At 36.1% G+C, this 23,571-nt stretch overlaps 1 long non-coding RNA gene across 1 annotated transcript; it reads right to left on the bottom strand.

The window, feature by feature from the left end:
* Positions 1-12,492: 12,492 nt before the first annotated feature.
* Positions 12,493-14,458, bottom strand: LOC137487868 (uncharacterized). Its single transcript, XR_011006634.2, has 4 exons — positions 14,330-14,458; positions 13,605-13,662; positions 13,426-13,489; positions 12,493-13,311 (listed from the first exon to the last, which is right to left on the bottom strand). It is a non-coding gene; the product is annotated as an uncharacterized lncRNA (long non-coding RNA).
* Between the last annotated feature and the right edge of the window lie 9,113 nt (positions 14,459-23,571).

Raw genomic sequence — 23,571 nt, 5'->3', positions numbered from 1 at the left:
GTTACATGTAAACATTCACTCTGTTAATATGTAAAACAATGTTAACAATGTGTGAAACATGCTAACAATGACTGCAGCAAGTTTGTCTGACTAAATTGATTCAGTTTTTGACTAACCGGATAGCTAAAGTAAAAGCTAACCGATTAGCTCAAAGCTTGTATTTCATCCATCTCAATTACTGTCGCTTTTGAAAAGGTATATATTTTTTCTCATGATTTTAAGGGATAGAAAAGTATGTTTTTCTCCAAGAAGCCAGACTGTCAAGACAGAATATTAATAGTTCAGATGTGATCGCACCATCAGCAACAGATCGTTATTAGTCATTGCGGTATTTTGGGAAGCACAGATTTGTGTGCGCCGGGAATGTAAACACACCTCTATGTCTCCACGAGGCAGTGCAGATCTCCCACATATGTGCTGGATACAGATCAGGTGAGGATTAGAGTAAGGATTGACAAAAAAAAAAGAGAACCTTCCACACTCCTGTTTCATTTGAAATGGATTAAAAGCACATAGAAAGATTAGCGGTGCCTGAGTAACATGTGGACACTTTTGAGATACGCATCACTTTGTATAGGTGAATATCAATGGTTAATCTAAATGACTTCGGGGAGTTTGAGTATGTGCTCTGTTTTACAAAGGAGTGTGATCGCTTTGTAGAGCTGTTTGAATGTAGCTTCTGAGAGCTAAAACTCAAACACAATTTCAGAGTCGCCTCTTTGATTATATTATTCAGTGTATTTAAAAAGCTTTTTAACTTTTCACATTTTCCTAGATCTAAAGTTGTTTGTATGCTCTATAATACGCCTATAATATGATCACTTATATTGGCTAATATGATCACTTATACATAATATGATCACTTATATTGGCTAATATGATCACTTATACATAACATGATCACTTATATAGGCTAATATGATCACTTATACATAATATGATCACCTATATAGGCTAATATGATCACTTATACATAATATGATCACTTATATGGGCTAATGTGATCACTTGTGCATAATATGATCACCTATATAGGTTAATATGATCACTTGTACATAATATGATCACTTATATAGGCCAATATGATCACTTGTGCATAATATGATCACCTATATAGGCTAATATGATCACTTGCACATAATATGATCACCTATATAGGTTAATATGATCACTTATACATAATATGATCACTTACATAGGCTAATATGACCACTTATACATAATATGATCACTTATATAGGCTAATATGATCCCTTAAATTGGCTAATATGATCACTTATACATAATATGATCACTTATATAGGCTAATATGACCACTTATGCATAATATGATCACTTATATAGTCTAATATGATCACTTATGCATAATATGATCACTTATATAGGCTAATATGATCACTTATACATAATATGATCACTTATATGGGCTAATATGATCACTTATACATAATATGATCACTTATATAGGCTAATATGATCACTTATACATAATATGATCACTTATATAGGCTAATATGATCACTTATACATAATATGATAACTTATATTGGCTAATATGATCACTTAAATTAGCTAATATGATCACTTATACATAATATGATCACTTATATGGGCTCATGTAATTACTTATACATAATATGATCATCTCAGACTGGTTTCTTGAACATGACAATGAGTTCACTGTACTCAAATGGCCTCCACAGTCACCAGATCTCAATCCAATAGAGCACTTCTGGGATGTGGTGGAACGGGAGACTCACATCATGGATGTGCAGCCGACAAATCTGCAGCAACTGCGTGATGCTATCATGTCGATCTGGACATATCTCTGAGGAATATTTGCAGTACCTTGTTGAATCTCTGCCACGAAGGATTAAGAAGGCAAAAGGGGTTAACCCCGTACTAGTAAAGTGTACCTAATAACGTATCCGGTGAGTGTATATGCAAGTATGTCTGTTATTATTAACTTCTTATTAAAATATTTTCCAAATGATGTTTAACAGAGCAAGGAAATTTTCACAGTATGTCTGATAAACATTTTTCTTCTGGAAAAAGTCTTGTTTGTTTTATTTCGGCTAGAATAAAAGCAGTTTTTAATTTTTTTAAAAACTATTTTAAAGTCATTATTAGCCCCATTTAAGATATTTCTGTATAATCATCGTTATACAACAACTTGCCTAATTCCCCTAACCTGCCTAGTTAATCTAATTACCCCAGTTAAGCCTTTAAATGTCACTTTAAGCCATATAGACGTGGCTGGAAAAATATCTAGTAAAATATTATTTACTGTCATCATGGCAAAGATAAAATAAATCAGTTATTAGAGATGAGTTAAAACTATTATGATTTAGAAATGTGTTTAAAAAAATCTTCTCTCCGTTACACAGAAATTAGGGAAAAATAAACAAGAGGTCTAATAATTCAGGAGGGCTAATAGTTCTGACTTTAACTGTATAACTGTATGTGTATATATATATATATACATATATATATATATATATATATATATATATATATATATATATATATATATATATATATATATATATATAAACAGTACAAGCTTTACAGGGTTAACATATCAAGGCTTTGTTCGTCTTAAAGAAATAGTGAATGGAAATACTGCCCACAAGTGTTCAATGGCTTCTATGATATGGTGGATGAGTGTAAGAGACATGAGGCTGTGCAAGAGAGAGCAGTTCCATGAGCTCATCCTCCACCAACTTGATACTGTATGGAGATACAGTACAGCAGGAGTCTGATCATCATCACTGAGACTGACTGAGCTCTGTCTGCACTCCTGCTCTACAGTGCTGAGGAAAACGCTCACAAAACATCAGCTAAAAGAAAGTGTGTGTGTGTGTTTGTGTGTTTAATTCCCTTTTTTAGTACGTGCGTGCATGTGTGTGTGTGTAGGAGATCAGGAACACAACTGTGTAGCTGCAAATGATTTGTGTATGGATGTTTGTGTGTGTACGTGTTTGCATCTGTGTCTGTTTATAGCTGTAATTGACGTATGTTTGTGTGCAATTCTGTGTATTTGTGTGTTTTTTTATCTGTGTGTCTGTCTAATTGACGAGTGTGTGTGCATGTGTATTTGTTTGTTTGTCTCTATCTCACTCTGTGTGTGTACTTGTTTTAACATCCTAATGGGGACTTAAAGCTGAACGCACACAGACTCATGTCACTGTGGGGACCTCAGTTTTGGCAGACATGCTTCTAAATCAGACAGAATGAAATATTTTGCAGGTTGTTTCCTGTAAGGGGTAGAAGGATAGAATATACGGCTTGTAGTAGAAATATCATCATGTCCATGAAAGTCCCCCCCCTCCCGGGATATAGGAACGTGTGTGTGTGTGTGTGTCTGTGTGTGACTCTGCCTCTATAGTGTCAAGAGGTCTATAGAACCCCCGAGCAGAAGATATTTAAGCTGAGAATGAATGTGGAAACACTTTTCGATGAGTCAGCCGTTTCTGAAGAACATCTTTTGAAGCCATTCAGTCTTTATCTAATGGCCCAAAACCCTCATAACTGGTGTGTCAACATCAAATGGTGCAGATAAATGAAATTGGTTATTCAGAGCTCTGATAGTTTTGACACTGATGGGAGGGAGCGAGCAATGCGGAAACTCTATAGGTATGCAAACTATAGTGCAGAGGACAATGCAGAAGCTTTGGTCTGATCAACGTTCTCAGAGTAACACAATCAACCCAGGCTCATTATTGATATGTATCCCTGTATACGTTTCTGGAGAGTGCCAAATACGACCCAGGAGCTATGTTTTTGCGAATCCACCCAACCCCCCCCCCCCCTATCCCCCCCCCAACCCCCCCCCCACTGGACAAACTGGTAACAGTGGAAAAGCTGTTCACATGGAATTAAGCGGTCAGCTTGTTAGTGCGAAAGTGAATGGCATCATACCGCCTGTTCTTTTTATACATAATGCAGCCATACGTACCTCTGGCTACATAATTTGCGATTTTCAGAAATGTATATAGGGCTATGTTTTCGGAATATATATAGACTCATCGGCCACTTTATTAGGTACACCTGTCCAACTGCTTGCTAATGCAAACATTTTCTAATCAGCCAATCACATGGCAGCACCTTAATGCATTAAGACATGTTGACGTGGTCAAGAGTTCAAACCGAGCATCAAAATCTGGAAGTTTCGATTTCTGCTGCGACATTCAGATGGTAGGGTTAGAATTTGGCGTCAACAACAAGAAACCATGGATCCATCCTGCTTTTTATCAATGGTTCAGGATACTAATGGTGGTGTATTGGTGTGGAGGATATTTTCTTGACACACAATGGGTCCATTAGTACCAATTTAGCATCATGTCAACACTACAGCCTACCTGAAAATGGTTGCTGACCATGTCCATCATCTTATGACCACAGTGTACCCATTTCTTCTTCAGTGTACCCATCTTATGGCTACTTTCAGCAGGATAACGTGCCACAGTATGCACAAATATATTTATGAAATATTAACTTTTATTTCGGATGCAATTTGATTGCGATTTATTGTTTGACATCACTATTTTTTTTTTTATCATATAACCCTATTCTGACCCAAACAATCATTATTACTAACCCAACTCACTGGAAATACAAACCTCAGCCTACATTAAGCATAAAACATGTTGTCCAAGTACATTTACTTGCTTGTTTCAGATGACACATTCACTAGAGACCGCTGTCTACATTTTTGCAAATCTGAAATCTGAAATACGTTACTTAGGGTACGTTTTGTTGTACGTTTCAGATACACATGCTTCTTGTACACCTTCACGAGAAGGTGGAGCTTTCTGTACAGATAAGCTAGCTAAACAATTTACTAAACCCAACCAATAGTGTTTTGAAAAGCCAAAATAGAAATAAAGTGCACTGTGACTATTGATTACTATTGTGACTATTGATTATATTGATTATTGATGACTATTGACGAATTGATTACTTTTATGTCTTGTGGAACCATGATTCACCTGACTGAAATCCAAGCGCGATGGATGGATGGTTGGTTGGATGCATGGATGGATGGTTGGTTGGTTGGTTGGTTGGTTAGTTGGTTGGTTGGATGGATGGTTGGATGCATGGTTGGTTGTTTGGTTGGTTGGTTAGTTGGTTGGTTGGTTGGTTGGTTGGTTGGTTGGTTGGTTGGTTGGTTGAATGGATGGATGGTTGGATGCATAGTTGGTTGGTTGGTTTACTTGTTTGTTTGGTTGGCTGGTTGGTTAGTTGGTTGGTTGGATGGATGGTTGGATGCATGGTTGGTTGTTTGGTTGGTTGGTTGGTTGGTTAGTTAGTTAGTTAGTTGGTTGGTTGGTTGGTTGGTTGGTTGGTTGGTTGAATGGATGGATGGTTGGATGCATGGTTGGTTGGTTGGTTTACTTGTTTGTTTGGTTGGCTGGTTGGTTGGTTGGTTGGTTGGTTGGTTGGTTGGTTGGTTGGTTGGTTGGTTGGTTGGTTGGTTGGTTGGTTGGTTTACTTGTTTGTTTGGTTGGTTGAATGGATGAATGGATGGATGGATGGATGGATGGATGGATGGATGCATGGTTGGTTTACTTGTTTGGTTGGCTGGTTGGTTGGTTGGTTGGTTGGTTGGCTGGTTGGTTGGTTAGTTGGTTGGTTTACTTGTTTGTTTGTTTGTTTGTTTGTTTGTTTGTTTGCTTGTTTGTTTGTTTGGTTGGTTGGTTGGTTGGATGGATGGTTGGATGCATGGTTGGTTGGTTGGTTTACTTGTTTGTTTGGTTGGCTGGTTGGTTGGTTGGTTGGTTGGTTGGTTGGTTTACTTGTTTGTTTGGTTGGCTGGTTGGTTGTTTGTTTGGTTGGTTGGTTGGTTGGTTTACTTGTTTGTTTGGTTGGTTGCTTGGTTGGTTGGTTGGTTGGATGGATGGTTGGATGCATGGTTGGTTGGTTGGTTGGTTGGTTGGTTGGTTGACTGGTTTGTTGGTTGGTTGGTTGTTTGGATGCATGATTGGTTGGTGGGGTGTTGGTTGGTTAGGTGGGGTGTTGGATGGATGGATGATTGGTTGGTTGGTTGGTTAGTTGGCTAGATAGATAGATTGATGAATGGTTGATTGATTTTTTTTGGCTGTTTGTAAAAGTTTCTTTTCTAAAAAGTGTAATTATTGAGAAATTTTAAAATACAGTGTGCAGTGTGTTGATTGATTTATTTTTAAGCTTGATAAAAACTTCCTTACATTCCTTGATGATCTAATAGATGATAAATGGATAATAATGTTGTTCCTTGAAAGAGAGAGAAGCGTTTTGCAGTAACATGGAATCCTGTAAATAATAGCCTGAATTACTTTTCACAGATCTCTCACCATCCCTCTCTTTTTGTATTTCTATACAGCGCATTGCTTTCGAGAAGATACAAGGTTGCATCCAGTCTCACCGTAGATCTAAAACCTGCTTCTAATGAGCCAGAGAAATGCTCGAGAGGCAGAGAATTTACTTACATTCAGTCCCTGAAACATCAACCTCAAATCTTGAAAGATTAATGCTCTATCGATTGACGCTGTTAAATAATTCTCTTTCAGATTGATTCCTCTCTTCGCTGTTTTTTTTTGCAGTGGGTTTTCTCTGATGGAGATGTCAGTGTATTTTCATTGTATATTACCATCCCTAAATGTGGGTAGTGAATCAGAGGGGCAAACGAAACATTAATGTTTGGCTACAGTCCTGAAATACTCTTTGCATAAGGCCGGTTCCAAGGGTCGAGGAATGGACATTAAGCATGGGAAAGTAATGCAGCTTCTTTTTTTTCAATTCGACTTAAGTGTTCAACATTTATTGATTTCTCACTGATGGTTAAATCTGGTTAGATGGGGTGCTCTGATGGGTGGCCAGCATTAAGTAAGAAACATGGCTGAAAACCCGAGAGGCTCAATGAACCGGCGCTCTAAAAGGTCTAAGTTGGGTTGGTGGAATTATCTTTGAACATATTGCGAGAGCGTTTCTCTTTCTTTGCTAGTGCGCATTACCACAACAAAGATTCAGCTGTGCTAAAGTGAAAGAAGAGAGTATGAACTGGTGTAAACTCAATAGAAATCTAAACAGCGAGAGCTTTGGCTAACGCACATTGAGATGGAGGGGTGTGTATGTGTGTGTGTCTATTACACCTTGACATTTTGTGCATTTTCCAAACTGATGCAACGTTTGCTGCTTCAGATTTGTTGTTTACAGCAGGCTCCTCTGGATAGCCAAGTTCCTATATGATTCAGACTGATTTCATTATGAAATCTGCAGAGATGTTCTCCCATAAATAATGCACCTGTCAGCAGAAGTGTAGACATTAGCAGAAATAACAATGCATTTGTTTGTGTGTGTGTGTGTGAGTGTGTTTTTTTCTATTCTTTTTTATTTTTCTTTCATTATTATTGTTATTATTATTATTATTATTAGTAGTATTATTACAGTGGCTCAGTGGGTAGCATGATCACCTCACAGCAAGAAGGTCACTGGTTCGAGCCCTGGCTGGGTCAGTTGGCATTTCTGTGTGGAATTTGCATGTTCTCCCCATTTTGTTGGCGTGGGTTTCCTCCGGGTGCTCCAGTTTTCCCCAGAGAATAAGCTAAATTGCCCATAGTGTATATGTTTGAATGCAAGAGTGTGTGGGTGTTTTCCAGTGTTGGGTTGTAGCTGGAAGGGCATCCGCTGCGTAAAACATGCTTGATTAGTTGGCGGTTCATTCCGCTGTGGCGACTCCTGATTAATAAAGTGACTAAGCTGAAAAGAAAATGAATCAATGAATATCCTCAATTCCAACCTGTTTATTACACAACAACTAGCAAGTCTTTCTCAAATATAGTGAACATTACATAAATCAATGAGTCGACTAAGATTAAAATGTGCTGGGAAAATGTCGTAGCCTTAATTGCATTCCTCTTAATGATCTGCTACTCCAGACAGATTCTGCTGACTCCGGAGAATCTCCATTTCAGAGCATTCAGAGTTGACCCAAACAAAGGATGAGATGACATTTTTCTCCACAAGCATGGAGAGATAAATGGCAAACCATTAATCTATCTCAGCCCGCCCAGCCAAAACCACTTTTTTTTTGGCTGAATGCAGTGCATAATCCATTAGCATAGCATTTAGCTACATGATAACTGACAATTAGCAACTAATCCTAGCATTACAGTTGCTTGTTTGTTTGATTTTCAATGTTTAAGTACTCTCCTTCTACTTTGATGTTATGCTTCAAAAAAACAAGTCAAAAACAGGTTGGATGGTAAACTTTGGTCAACAGCCATTTTGAGTTTCTCCAGAGATGCTCTATCTGGTTTAAGTCAGGGATCTGGCTGGGCCATTCAAGAACATTCACAGAGTTGTGGTAAAGCCACTCCTTCATTATTTTAGCTGTGTGCTTAGGGTCATTGGCTGTTTCTCACTTCCAAGAACGCAGAGAATGGATTCACGCTCTTGTGGAGTGCCAAGTTACCTCAGAAGAACAAACTCGAGAGACCATGAGACCAGAGAAAGCACCCTGAGAGAAATGAGATGGTGCGTTCTTCCTGAAGGTCACATGACCTTTACGTGTTTTTAATGGAAAATTATTTAAACATTATTTAAACAGCATCCATACAATGATTTATTGTATTTTTTCCCTTTACACAATAAATATTATGCATAAAGACCTTATATATATACTTTGCACAAAACAGATCAAACTAATTTTAATACGAATTTCAGCAAATAAACACCCTTAATGTGTTTATGCCTTTATAAAGATTTTCATGGTAATTTTATCCTTCACCGTTTCATTTAGGGTAACTCCTGAGACTAATCAAGTTATCTCTCTGAACTGTATTAATAAATCTATATAAAATGCTGCGCTTCCTACCTCCTTTATTCAGCCGCAAAGACTTATGGGACTTCTCGAGCGAGTTTTGTGTTTTGTGTTGATGCCTCCTCGATATCAAGAACACATCCGGGAACTTGCACGTGTCCTCTGTTCTTGTGGTCTTGAGTTTTGGAACTGAACTTTGATGGTTGATGATGACGTTACATGCAGTGGTGTAAAGTAATAAATTACAAATACTCAGATTACTGTAATTGAGTAGTTTTTCTCAGGAATCGTAATTTACTTAGTTTTAAAAATGTGTACTTTTACTTTCCCTTGAGTACATTTTTACTGCTGTATCTGTACTTTTACTCTCATACTTTCCTTCAACCTGCAGTCACTACTTTATTTCTTTCTTATCTATGGTAATTGGCTAAAGTTGAAAAATCAGTCATGTTAATTAAATCGCACTTAAATCGCATCATACTGAACTACCTCAAGACATGGGCGATTTATAATTGCAGCAAACCTTTTGAAAGCATCAAAAATGTCCAAGAAGATTCCAAAATCTTTAACTGCATGTCACTGATGAGAAAATGACGATGTTAACTGTATGATGACTGAAATCACCAAATAGCCTTAAACAATCACTAAATGGAATGAATGAAAAAGGAAATAAGGGCCAAATGAAGGAAGGACAGAACAAAGGAAGGACTAAAGTAATGAAGAAAATTAATGAAGAAGGGATTCAAGGAAGGACTGAACAAACAAATAGATAGGAAGAAACAAATGAATGAACAAAGGACCCAATGAAGAAAGGAACAAAATATGAATTAAAGAATGAACAAATGAATGAATGAATAAATTAATGAATGAAGGGAGGAATGAAGGAAGGACCAAATGAATGAAGCATTCAAGGAAGGACTGAACAAACTATGGAAGGAAGGAAGGTACAAAGGAAGGAAGGAACAAACGAACAAACCAATGAATGGATGAACAAACAAAGGAACTGATGAAGGAAGGAAAAAAATATGAACAAATAAATGATCAAAAGAATGAGAGAAGGATCAAAGAAGGGAACAAACAAATGAATAAAGGAAGAGCAGAATAATCAAAGGAAGGAACGAACGCATGAACAAACAAACCAATAAATGATTGAACAAAAAAAATATATATTGACAAATAAATGATCGAACGAATGAAGGGAAGAACAAATGAATGAAGGAACAAATGAATGAATGAATGAACAAACAAAAGACCTAATGAAGGAAGGAAGGAACAAAAATATGAACAAATAAATACTCTTAACAAATGAAGAGAAGATGAAGGAAGGAACAAATTAATAAAGGAAGGAACGAATTAACTTGTGAATAAAAGAAGAACAGAACAAATAAACAATGGAAGGAAGGGAGGAACAAATGAATGAACGAATGAAACAATGACTGAACAAACAAAGGACCTAATGAAGGAAGGAACAAAAATATGAATAAGTCATCGAACGAATAAAGGGAGGAACGAAGGAAGAAACAATTGAAGGAACAAAAAAATGAATAAAGGAAGAACAGAACCAACAGAGGAAGGACCGAATGAACAAACGAATGAGCCCATGAATGAACAAACAATGGACTAATGAAGGAAGGAACAAAAATATGAACAAATGAATGATCAAACGAATGAAGCTAGGAACCAAGAAAGGAACAAATAAATGAAGGAAGGAAAGTAAGAAAAAACTAATGAATAAAGGAAGAACAGAACAAACAAAAGAAGGAAGGTTGGAAGGAACGAACGAATATAGGAAGATTATTAAATGCACTACAGAATGTTACGTTTACACGTCTTTCCCTCACACACATTCATATAACAAAGAGTGAAAAATGTAAAGAGGTCTGGATACTTTCCGTACCCACTGTATATCTGTCCACCCAGTGGCTGATGGTCAATTGCAGTTTATAATACACAAAAGCTGAAGCGCAACGTCATACTGAAGAAAGACTTTCAGTGTTTTCTCAGTCCATCACCGAAAGTGCTTAAAGTCACAAAGGTTTCTCGTGCCTTATGGGCGCTGACGTCAAGGCTCACAGGAGTGACAGGTGTTGTTAAGAACAGCTTTTGGCTTACCCATGAACCCCTGCAAAGATGCGCCTGATAAAATAAATGAACTGTGCGAGGGGTGACAGCTTAAGAATGCAGCCTCATTTATTTCACAGTGTCCATTCACCGCCTCACGGACAGCAGTCATATCGAAATTACTTAAACCCTTTCCACTGCGATGACATGAAAAAACTCCCTCAACATAAAAACACTGGATACCAGGATGCATCATACAAAGCATTTCTCCTCACTGGGTAGCGTTTAGTCATTTATAATGCCTCCTCCACTCCATCGCATCACCCTGTTTTTTCCTGCTAAATGAAATCCATGTACAGTTGAAGCCAAAATTATGGATTTTTTTTTTTAGATTTCCCAAATGATGTTTAACAGTGAGAATTTTTTCACAGTTTTTCCTATAATATTTTTTCTTCTTTGTTTTATTTCGGCTAAAATAAAAGTTATTTTATTATTTTTTTTAGCATTTAAGACCAATATTAATAGCCCCCATTTAAGCAATATACTTTTTAGATTGTCTACATCAGCAGCAGATTGCACACAAGTTCGTTATTTCCAATGGAGCCACGCATATTGGGTGAAACGTACACGCAGCACCCAGTTAAAAACATCTTAAGTTATAAGAATGCTACGAACCACCGCAAGTCACGTGACAAAAGCTTACCGATCAGCTTTATACTTTATATAGAATACACACATTACGGTAGACTAATTATCTCAGACAAACACAGAACACCCAAACACTGCAGTGCTTTTTTATTTTTTCCATTAAAAAACTTGTATCAGAGTCGCAGCAATGTTTTGTCAGCTTGTCATCCTCTGAGAAAACAATGATGGTAGCCTAGCAAACTGCATACCCCCTCAGGATAAAATTGTCATTGTTATACAATGAGTTGCCTAATTACCCCAATTAACCCAGTTAAGCCTTAAGGGGTGGGCCACAGTGTATTTTTAAGTCTTCACTTGTAGAAAATTATGTTATTTTTTTCAAATATCTGACTTTGATTATATACAGCTACTCAGCTAACATAAAAACCACAATCATATTTCCTGGTTCCTCTGATAGGCCTGCCCTCAAGAGGCTCTGACTGGTCAGCTAACGTAATGTACTCTGATGTTATGTACAAGCATTTTGCGCTGTGTAAACAGTCCAGTCAGAGCAGCTGTTCCCAGAATCAGAAAGAAAACTGAAGAGCACACAACTAAACTTCATGCCTGCTCTCAAAAATTTAATCTGACAAGTGTCTTTCACATAGAGGTTAAAAGCGTAAGTTATATGAAACGTTCAGATATCTTTTGCGAGTTCATTTGAGATGTAGAAAGCAGGGAAAGAAGCCGCATACACTCAAAAAAATGATATGTTAGCGTTAATTAACTTTTTTTTGTCCACTGGTTCCACGTAACCGAGTTAAGTTACCTTTAAGAAAGAATATTAATTTTAGTGAACTTAAGTTAGTTACATAAAGGTAATATAATGTTGTTTAGTTCAATCAACATAACATTTATAATTTAGCTTTAATCAATGTAGTTATTTAAATTCAATTATTCTAAAATTGATATTGTTATGTTTAACCAAATAAAAAAAACAGTTTCCGTTTCATTGAGTTTATTCAATAGCATTTTTACAGTTTTACACATTTTCCAGCAATAAAATGATTATCAAAATCCAAATTCTGTCTTTATCTGTATCTTCACTTATTACAATAAGTTAAAATATTTATACTATTAAAATAATAGTTATACAAGTATGAAGTAAATTGAAAACAATAAATGATTTTAAAAATATGCTTACAAAAACATCATAAAATACACATTTCAAAATAATACTTTTCATGTATTACAAAAACATTCAAAACTAATATTCTGCCTTCAAATGATTCATCAAAAATATACTTAGAAAAATTAAGTCGTCTTTTGTAAACTATACTGTACCTTCTTTACACTGAAAAAGCAGATAACACTTCAGTTGTTCAAAGAAAGATTAACATTTTAAAGCAAAGTAACACAATCAGCACTACACCATAAATTAGACCAACCATCACAGAACATGCAATAGCTACACACATTCATCTCTCTGACACTTGCACCATTTATGCACATTTGCACCAGACACTTTCTTACAACCACTCCCTATATCTAAAAAACAAAAAACAAAACATTGTGCATGAAGTCTGCTTCACACAGGTGTGTGGGCTTGACAAACCACATGTAAAAGCATTCTTAATTCTTAAATTTTTTTGTATAATTAGCACATCTTGGGTGTATCGCCTCTTCTTGTTGATTTGCTGAATGTCTCCTCAATTGTAAGTCACTTTAGACAAAAGAGTCTGCTAAATGTTAATGTAACTACTGTAGATTCATAAGGTGGTGTTGCACATCAAGGTTTGCGCTTCATCATGCCCCGCATCCTAAAAAAGTCAGGTAAAAAAATAAAACATTTACCAACAGATCAAAGGAGAAAGGAGGAATTGGTTTAAGAGGAAAATAAAAAATGTTTAAAAAAATAAAATAAAATAGCTTACCATGTACTCCCTCACTTAGGGGCTTTGAGGATGCATTCACACCTTTTTTTCCACTGGTGATGTTCTAAATGACATGAAATGACAATTAGTAATTTACTAAGTAATTAGTAGTTAAAATTACTAGTAATTTTTACTGTACATCATTTTAATGTGTGTATAGGCATCTAAAGGCATAGTACCAGGATGATCCACAGTCTCCTCAGCCAGATCTGGGACTTTAGAGGTTGAGCTGTAAACCTGTGAGGGAGAAAATAGATGTGAGTGAGCAAAGATTTAAAATAATAAAATATAATAATATAAATAGCAAACTACTAAACTTAAAAATTTAAATGTGTTAGATGACCAAACAAATAAGCTTACATTACATATTTCATCATGCTAGATGTCATCCTATTTAAGTGTCACATATGCTTGTCAAGATTTTTTTTTTAAGTTAACAGGCTTGAATACAGTTAGATAATAAATAACAATGTGCCAACACCACATTTTAATTAATATTATGTAAGTTATCAAAACTGGCATTCAAACTCGACAAACTGCTTGACACTCATTTAAAATAAAGACTATCAAATAAAAAAAAAATCAAATCACTTTTATTGTCACATTATCAGCAGCACGTGTGCTATGATGAGTGAAAAGCTTAGACTATTCTAACATGACTATTCCTTACTACCGTTTGTAATTTTAGTTTGGGGGAGTTAATATATACCAAGTATAAAATTTCACAGGAATGCAAAACAAACTATACATTTATCTGTCTATAGAGTGGAAAAGACACAGGGAACATGGCAATTTCAAAGCAATACTATACACAAACACAACATAGTATTACAAGAGAGTAGATTTATGATTCATGTTGTCACAGCCTCAGTATAAATACATAAAAAGTAAAAAAAAATCTCACCTGTGTGTCCACATTGGGGAAAGCTTTGTGCACGTTCTCAATTTGTACTGTAATCTTCATCTTTTGATTCCCATAATATGGCGCCGAGCTGAGAGTGATCGTTGTGGTTTGAATCTTCTTACTTCCTGTGTTTTTTTGAAACTGCGCATGTGCAGATATTACTCCACCTATTGACCAAAATGCAGTACTGCAGAAGCAACACAACTCCCTTGCATTCATGTTACATAAGCAAGCTGTTTAAATGTGAAAACTTACTTTTTCTAATTTTTTCCAACACAACACTTTTATGTTTAATGCACAAACATAAGCGAATTGTTTAATTTAAACATAGGTACATTCTTTGGACCAACTAAAGCCATAATTCATTTTTTTGAGTGTAGAAAGACACTGAAGCGCTCATGAAGATTGCGTGTGTTTACAGCGGTTTGACTGATAAATATGAATTTGAAGCTAAATTTTTAGCGGTGCCAAACAGCATTGTCCTTGTTTACATCCTCGCTACAACATACCGTTAATGCCATAAACTGTGCATAGTTAATCAATTTTGACAAATAAAAATACTTACAGGTTGTGGTTCACAATCCACAGCTTCGTCTGTTATGGTTGGAGCTGCTCCTTCTTTTTTTTTTTTGTTTTTTTAGCTGAGAGAGTTTTAGCTTGAAATGTTTTAGCTGAACCCAGCACTGAACTGGGAGAGATCCTGGAAGGTCTCCCTTGTCAAATGCTAGAGCTATATACAGTTGAAGTCAGAATTATTAGCCCCCTTTTGATTTTTTTTCTTTTTTTAATATTTCCCAAATTATGTTTAACAGAGCAAAGAAATGTTCACAGTATGTCTGATAATATTTTTTCTTATTTGTTTTATTTCGGCTGATTAAAAGCAGTTTTATATATTTTTAAAAACCATTTTGGGACAAAGTTATTAGCCCCTTTAAGCAATTTTTTTTTCGATAATCTACAGAACAAACCACCATTATACAATAACTTGCCTAATTACCATAACCTGCCTAGTTCACTTTATTAACCTAGTGAAGCCTTTAAATGCCACTTTAAGCTGTACAGAAGCGTCTTGAAGAATATCAACTAAAATATTATTTACTGTCATCATGACAAAGATGAAATAAATCAGTTATTAGAAATAGGTTTCTAAAACTATTATGAAAAAAAATAAACAGGGGCACTAATAAGTCAGGGGGGCTAATAATTCTCACTTCAACTATATATATATATATATTTTATATATTTATATATATATATATATATATATATATATATATATATATATATATATATATATATATATATATATATATATATATAATTCTCTGGAACATAATTAAATTGTAAGCACTTCTCTCTTTGTGTCGTGTCCTTTGGAAGCCCAAATACAGAAACAGAAGAAGCTCTGTGGAAAAGCATCGTTTGGACGCCATTTCAGCTTCCTCTGCTACAACATTACAGCTTCTCTGGCGTCAGTGTAACCTCAAGCGTTTGTGATCTCACTAGCCCGGATGTATTTTTTTGTATTCCCCAAACCTATGCTGTAGGCTTTGCTAAGCTAACTCTGTAAAAGCCAAGTCCTCCCTTTGCCCTGAACTTTGAGCGCCTTACATTCAGAGATGGTGTTTATGTTCACACAGCTACATTACACATCAACTACAGTTTAAAATATGATATGGTAGTGGACCACCCTTTTAAACGTCACGTTAAGTTGAACACTAGTGTTTTGAAAAATATCTGGTAAAATATTATGTACTGTCATCATGGCAAAGATAAAAGAAATCTTTAAAGATAATAGAAATTGAAATGAGTTATTAAAACTACTATGTTTAGAAATAAAAGGAAATCTCTCAGTTAAACAGAAATTAGGGAATACAATGTACAGGAGGGCTAATAATTCGGACTTCAACTGTAATCGAGAGCTCAATCAAACATTCATGTGTACAGCTTGTGATTGCACAATTCTGCAATTCATGCAAACCGCTCGTCGAAGACCCGCCTGTCCTGTCCTCAAACTGGAGTTTAGAGCGAGCTCCTTCCCATTACATGCTAAGCCTATGGACTTTGAGCAGCGTGGAAAGTCCTTATCAGCTGTGGCCAGGTCTGGATTTAGCGCCGCGGCTTGTGAGCATCAGAAAGCAGAGCGCGGGAGGCCTGGGAAACGGCGGCAAGCAGCTGGAGGTGAACTTCAGAGATGTTTTTTGCCCTTAAATTCTGGCTTTTGTGTTTGCTTTGTGTTCACTTGAAAGTAAATGCAAAAATGAGAATTGTTTGTTGTTTTTAAACGCAGCAAAATAGGAAATGAAGTATGTGGCAGAATAATGAATGCCATAGAGATTTGCCATTTGGTTTGCTTTGCGCTGTGTATAAAACAGTGGGTTTCACACAATCGATTTGTGTTGGGACAACTTGAAGAAATCAAGTTAACTTATTAGTTTTTACAAATTTAGGTGGATTGAAAATAAAACAATTAAGTTAAAATCTAAAATTTAAAACCCCTCCAAAAAACAAAAAAGTTGTATCAAATAGAGTATCAGACATAGGGCTCTATTTTAACAATCTAGATACAAAGTCCAAAGCGCATGGCGCACAAGCATTAAGGGTGTGTCTGAAATTGTTTTTGCTATTTTAAGTATTTTTAAGTGGTATTTTAAGTATTAAGTATTTTTTAAGTGGTATTTTAAGTATTAAGTATTTTTTTTAAGTGGTATTTTAAGTATTTAAAATACTTTTTAAAAGTATTTTAAGTATTTATTTTTTAGGTGGCACATGGTCTAACACGGTTGTGCTTATTCTCTTAATGAGTTCTGGGTGTGTTTTGAGCAAAACCTGCATTAAACCAATCAGAGTCTCATCTCTCATTCCCTTTAAGAGTCATGGCGCATTTGCTATTTACATGGCGGACATTATAAGTAGAAAAACTGCAGACTTTACTAGCAAGAAAACATTTAAACAGAGCATCTGCAGCACGAGGATGAAGAACAAACCTCCACCATTCAGCCTCTTTACTTTCTCTTTACTTCTACTCTTAACTTTACTCCTTTACTTTGATGAAGTAAGGAAATGGTGGAAACTCACTCCACTGAAGACATCCATTAGCCCACATATTTAATTTTGTTTGTTAAGCGCAAAGATTTGTTTCAGAACTATTTCTCAGTTCAGTTTTAATTTCCAGCAAACAAATAAATTAACAATAATAACAAAGTGTGGTAAAAAAACTGAGTTATATCCAAACACACGTCTTGTTCGTATGCCCCATATGGTCCAAAACACAACAGGTGGACAAATCTAAACTTGTCTTTATTAAAACAAATATAAATTTGTATATAATACATAATATCAATAATAATAATAACAATAATAATGATAATAATAACACAATTAACAATCCATTACACAAATGCAAATTGTTATGAAACACCTCACAGCAAGAAGGTCGCTGGTTTGAGCCTCGACTGGGTCAGTTGGCATTTCTGTGTGGAGTTTGCATGTTCTCCCTGCGTTCGCGTGAGCACAGGTGAATTGGGTAGGCTAAATTGTCCGTAGTGTATGTGTGTGAATAAATGTGAATGGATGTTTTCCAGTGATGGGTTGTGGTTGGAAGGGCATCTGCTGCATAAAAATGTGCTGGATAAGTTGGCGGTTCATTCCGCTGTGGCGACCCAGGATTAATAAAGGGACTAAGCCGAAAAGAAAATGAATGAATGAATTGCATTATGGGACTTGAAAAGTGACATTTTCTTATATTTTACAGACTCATTTCTTTATATATTATTTCTTACACATTATATTATTATAGTAGCTCATGTGTTCGGACTTGTGGCAGAAACCGGAGCACCCGGAGAAAAACCATGCCAACACAGAGAAAACATACACACTCCACACAGAAATGCCAGCTAACCTAGCTGGAACTCGACCCAGCTACCTTCTTGCTTTGAGGTGACAGTGCTAAGTGCTAATAAAATGAAACTTTTGAGTGAGATGCTAATAGTCTCATCTGATTCAACGATCTATGCTAAGCTAAGCTAACAGTGCTCCCGGCAGACCCAAAGATTGGCTGAAAGGATTTTTCTTTCAACAACTTTTAACCTTGAAAAGCTGTTAAAAAGGGACATTTTCTGTTCTTTCCCAGACTTATTTCTCTATATATTATTTCTTACTCATTATATTACTTCAAACTCCTAAAATGTCAATAAAAGTCACATTGTTAGACTGGAGAGTTGAATTTTTGACAGCAAAATTCAACAGAGCAGACATCAACATCCCATAATGCAATTCACGAAATATAGAAACTAATTAACAGATATAATATAATAAATGACATAATAATTAACTGATATTTTTACAGTGTATTTCTTTACAAAACTGGAGTGTTTCTTCAACTATCAAGAAAAGTAGTTTGTTTCTAAATGGCTTTAATACAAATGATTGTATAGTTGTTTATTTAGGGCATTTTAAGCAATGACAACATGCAGGGCCAGCCTCTCGGGCGTCTGTGTGGCCACGTTGATTTTCAAGGACGGTCATTAACGCCTGTAACACACTGATGTGACTAATAGGCTCTCGGGGAAGAGCGTCCAGAGATCTACGTCTTCATCTTCAGAGCTTCTGTCTGTGTCGAGTGCAAAAGGTCTGTTTCCCTCGGGCCTCGCTGCTGCATGTGGGTCATGCTAGCCACTGATTTAGAAAATCCTTAAGCTTGCTGCGGTGACATGACTAAAACAGAACCTTATTTTGTTCTCTCTTTTAGGGTCACTGTAACAGTGGTGTTGGCATTAAACACACACACACAGAATAGTTTATGATGCATCCTCACGTTGTAGCAGCTTTTATGCTAGACTGAAGAATAATAACACAATAAAATAAGGATTAACCTTAACTGTGTGCTAATGACAGTGTGTTTAATTGATTTATACCTTGTGTTAGCATATTTTGTGTTTTTGATATTGAAGCTTTTTGGGTTGTAAGTACATCTGGCTTTTTAATTTATCATGTAACTCAATCATCGTCCTACACTCAGAAATTGACGTTTGCTGTTTGTTTAAATTACTTATTTAGTAAAATGAGCTGAAACGACACGATTCTCACATTTTTTTGGGGGGACAACTTAATTGTTATATGTTCAATCTCTTTAAATGTATTAAAACTAAGTTGATGGTTTAATTAATTTAATAATTTAATTCCTTCATGTTGTTCATACACAAATCAATTGTGTGGAAATCAGGATTTTTTTTACAGTATAAACTACCTGACAAAGTCTTCCAGTTGTAAGAGCAACAAATAATAACTGGACTTCGAGTTGATCATTTGTAAAAGTGGCAGAAGGTGGATTTTTCTGATGAATCATCTGTTGATCTGCATCCCAATCATCACAAATACTGCAGAAGACCTACTGGAACCCACATGAATCCAAGATTCTCACAGAAATCAGTCAAGTTAGGTGAAGGAAAAGTCATGGTTTGGGGTTACATTCAGTATAAGGCCAGACGAGAGATCTGCAGAGTGGATGGCAACATCAACAGCCTGAGGTATCAAGACATTTGTGCTGCTCATTACATTACAAACCACAGGAGAGGGACAATTCTCCAGCAGGAAGAGCCCAGTCACCAGACGTGAACATTATTGAGCATGTCTGAGGTGAGATGAAGGAGGAGGCATTGAAGATGAATCCAAAGAATCCTGTTGAACTCTGGGAGTCCTGCAAGAACGCTTTCTTTGCTATTCCAGATGACTTTATTAATCAGTGATTTGAGTCATTGCGGAGATGTATGGATGCAGTCCTCCAAGCTCATGGGAGTCATGAATACACAATTTTCATTCTGTTTCCACTGCAGCATGACTTTATATTCTATATTGGACATTATTTCTGTTATTTAACAAGACTTTTGTCCAAGCAAAGTCAGATTTTACTATCCTATTAAATAATTAAAAATCAAGGCATCATCATAATTTATTTTAGTAAAATAAGCATAATCTAGAGGCCTTTCATATAAGCCACTTCTGATATCAATTGATCAAGTTGATGTTGTTCCTTGTTTGTTGTTGCGACAGGACTTTTGTCAGGTAGTGTGTTTAGTTCAATAATGTCACTGAATTATTCAGGTATTGAAATGGCTAATTTTAAACACACAGTTGAAGTCAACCTTTACATATGCCTTGCCGAATCTGCAAAATATTGGTAATTTTACCAAAATGCAAAAAATAAACTATAGGACAGCTACTGTAAGCATCTTTTACTTTTTTATATTACAGCTATATATTTGTTTCCCAGTACTGTGTTAAGTCTGGAAGGCTTTAATCTTTCACTTATCCCAATATTCCAATACTTTGAATAAAAGACAGCAGTTTGGTACCTTAACTTGCCTAATTAACCTAGTTAAGCCTTTAAAGAGCCCCTATTATGGGTTTTTGAAAATGACCTTCCATGCAGTGTGTAACACAGCTCTAAGTGAAGTGAAATATCCAGCTAAGGCTTAAATCTGAAAGTGTGCCGTGTTTAAAACTATTGATTCATCTATAAAAGAGTCGACTCATGGTGCTTCAAATGAATAGTTGCAGTAATGAATCTTTAGCTGTGTCGGCGCAACTTTGACACGGAACTCAAGCCCCGCCCATTTGCTGCGCGAGCAGACCTGGGAAAATTGAAAGGTACGGCCCCGCCCACAAACACTGTAGAAAGAAAAGGAGGAAGATAAACACTGTAGCAGATCCCGGTTGAATTAAGTCATGGAGACGCTGTGCTAAGAAGTGGGAGGGAAAGTTAGTGTCATTTTTCCGACCCAAAGATAAGGCCTTGAAGAGTCCTGGTTGAAGTTTATTTTTGCAAACAAACCCTAGGCATTATAGCCCCAGCCTTGTGCTGTGTTCCTGTCATTTCTCTGACCAGTGCTTCAGCAATCTACACACATACAACAGGGGATTTGTTGGCCGTTTGTTAAAGGAAAGTTCAGAAAAGACTATTAATGTAGTGGACTTTGTCCACAGGAACTTTACAGTACACAGTTCATGGATAAGTTTCTTCCTCCGTTTCTCAAGTGCTTAAGGAGGCTCGTTGCTTAAGGATGATTAAAATGGCCTCTTTGTTTTATCTAGCTTTTTCTCAGTATTTAATTGTGTTTTGTTACTTGTAACCGCTCCATTCAGCTTGTAGTGTATCTGGTTAACCCTTTATATTCTCATATCGTGTCCAAAGCCATGTTGAAAACGCGACACATGCCTCTTTGTTTAAAGATTTAAATGTGTTTAGCTCGCGACCCACTGCTGTTTGTCATTGCTATAGTCACCGTCAGCTCTTCCTACACACATACTTACGGTTAAGAGTAGAGCAATGTGCTGGTGTTAAACTGCATTGCTTTAATGTACTCCTGCATTGGGCTCACACATAGACTCTGCACTCTGACTACTTCAAAATTGTTGATAAGCTGTGGTGGGTGTTTCTCTCTGTCTCGCACTGAACGCAGTCGACAAATCACAACAGACTGGGTCGTCAGACCAATCAGTGCAGATTAGCATTGTGCTAAAGAGGGGTTTGGGAACAAATGAATGGCTGAATGAATCATATGGGAGTCATTGGGATAATTAGGTAAAAATAAATGCATATTATAAGACACTGAACGTGTTTTTTGACCTTTCATGCAGATCAGCCTGTTGTTGGAGACCATCAAAACCAAAATATGAATTTTTTAATGCATAATAGAGGCTATTTAAAAGTCACTTTAAGCTTAATACTAGTATCCTGAAAATATCTATACTGCTATCTTGGCTAAGATAAAAGAAATCACTTATTATAAATGAGTTATTAAAACTATCATGTTCAAAAACGTGTTCTTTCAGATAAACAGAAATTGGGGAAAAAATATTCAGGGGGGCTTATAATTCAACTGTACAGTCTTCAACTGTATATGTCTGCCGTAGTTAAGTCGATGAAACGGTGAAAACTTTGTTTCATTAAACTTATGAGGGACATCTGGAGTCCTTTCAAACAGCAAGAAGCCAAGGTGCCTTTCAGTATGTTTGGCAAGCACCAGTGATTACAGGCATTTATAATGGTGCAAAGTCACAGCATGCAGAGGCCAGTTACAGTACGCAGGCAACAAGACCAAGGATTTGTCCTCCAAAATGAGACGAGGGCTGTTTGTTTCTCACTATTGTACGTTTTATTGCAAAGAAAGTTTGTTAGCGTTGGCATCGAAATTTTGCTTGGCGTGCAAACATCTCTTTACATATTAATGAAGTTGCATTTAATTCACAATAGAGCTCTTTGATTGGTTCAAACTAAGTCTTTGTCAAAAATGAATAATGAAAACTTAAAGACTTCACGTTGTACCCGTTGGTACAGACATCCAGTCTGGAATTTACACAAGGATCTAATCGCCATGACGTAGCTTCAAATCTTTAAATCGGAAAAACAGATCTGCTTAAAATAACGAAAAAACAAACAATATACACTTTTTTGTAAAATATGTGTTTCCTAAAAGTGTTTTCAGCAGTGTGTATGACTGTCAACATCTCAAAAAATGTGTTTTGGAGTTTCATGACCCTTTAAGGGGGCTAATAATATTGACCTTAATATGGTTTTAATAAAAGTGATAAAAACTGCTTTTATTGTAGCCGAAATAAAACAAATAAGACTTTCTCCAGAAGAAACATCATTTGTGAAACATGTAAAAAAGAAAAAACACAGCAGGGCGAATAATTTTGACTTCAACTGTATATCTTTCCATTATTTTCTTGGCATCAGAAGCTCCTGTTCTTACCTTAGTGCTAGCGAATAAGAAGACCACGGTAAATCAGACTCTCTTATAGCCGGGAAAGAGGTTTGTTCCAACTGTGTCCCCTTGAAATGACAGAGCGGGGACCATGACATATCAAACTGCTACTGCAGGTGAATCACATCATTAGATGGAACAGATTTATGGCTCCATGAACATTGTTATTACCTCCACCGCCACTTGCCCTGATGTCTTTATGAGAGAGCTCCCGCTACATGCAAGGTACAATGTGACCTGAAACTTAAGAAAACGTTGCCTTTTCGACAAAACTAGCGGTTGAGTTCAATTACAGCATGCTAATACACTTTCCAATAAAGGTCATCACAGCTGGCTGCACTTCAGTAAAAGGTCAACGTATCCTGAGACTTTATTATTCTTGTTTTTTTTTTGTTTTTGTTTTTTTTTGGAAAAAACTTAATAAATTATTAATATAATAATTTATATTAAGAAAGCCAGATTTCACATTTATAA

Source organism: Danio rerio, chromosome 16 (genome assembly GCF_049306965.1).
Source record: "Danio rerio strain Tuebingen ecotype United States chromosome 16, GRCz12tu, whole genome shotgun sequence".
In the NCBI taxonomy this organism is placed as follows: Eukaryota; Metazoa; Chordata; class Actinopteri; order Cypriniformes; family Danionidae; genus Danio; species Danio rerio.
This window is presented reverse-complemented; position numbering and strand designations above follow the sequence as displayed.